Source organism: Myotis davidii, unplaced genomic scaffold, assembly GCF_000327345.1.
Source record: "Myotis davidii unplaced genomic scaffold, ASM32734v1 scaffold327, whole genome shotgun sequence".
Classification (NCBI taxonomy): domain Eukaryota; kingdom Metazoa; phylum Chordata; class Mammalia; order Chiroptera; family Vespertilionidae; genus Myotis; species Myotis davidii.
This window is the reverse complement of record NW_006298628.1, coordinates 6,017,200-6,017,883: the sequence shown is the minus strand read 5'-3', so window position 1 is coordinate 6,017,883 and position 684 is coordinate 6,017,200. Positions and strand designations below refer to the sequence as shown.

Below are 684 nucleotides of genomic sequence, written 5' to 3'. Positions count from 1 at the left end.
TGATTATGTAAAAAATAATTTTTATAAATGGTCAGTTTCTTAAAAGGGCTAGCTGAATACACTGTAAATATTTTCTTGATTAGAAATGACATCCTCTCATATTTTATCGTTTTTAATGTATGAAATCTGAATTCTGACAGTGATATGATACATAACATCATCAATTTTTTAGTCGAAGTTGTGACTAAACTCACTTTTAAATTCACAGTTCCAAGCAGCTGAGCCAGCTCTCTGTACCCAATGAGATAAGTTCACCATCACTAATTCCATCATCACAGTTATCATGTGCTGTTACCAGTTTTTCAGTCTCCATTAGATTGGGGTTCTGTGAGAGCAGAGATGTTCATGTTCTCTTTGCCTTGAAATAAGTACCCAATTCTTTGCTAAATGAGTAATGAAAAATAGTTCTATTCAAATGGTGTGTATTTATCCATAATTACTAAGCATTCATCTCTAAATATTCTACAATCTGACTTTAAATCCTCAAACTTAAAAGGAAACTTATCCAGGGCTTTGACTTAGTTTGTGCGAAATCATTTTTAAAATATGTAGCTTCGGACCATTTATTATAAAAAGCTGGTACTCGTATACATAACATGATAAGAACTTTTTTCATCATATATGTTCACTTTTTTTTAGCTTGGCCTTCTAGTGAACCTTCAGCTTCATTGAAGGATATTCTTG

General features: G+C 31.9%; 1 protein-coding gene across 1 annotated transcript in view; it reads left to right on the top strand.

Annotated features, from left to right (window-relative positions):
• The window catches only part of LOC102766972 (ATP-binding cassette sub-family A member 8-like), a 47,901-nt gene that overhangs the window by 41,018 nt on the left and 6,199 nt on the right, over positions 1–684 (top strand).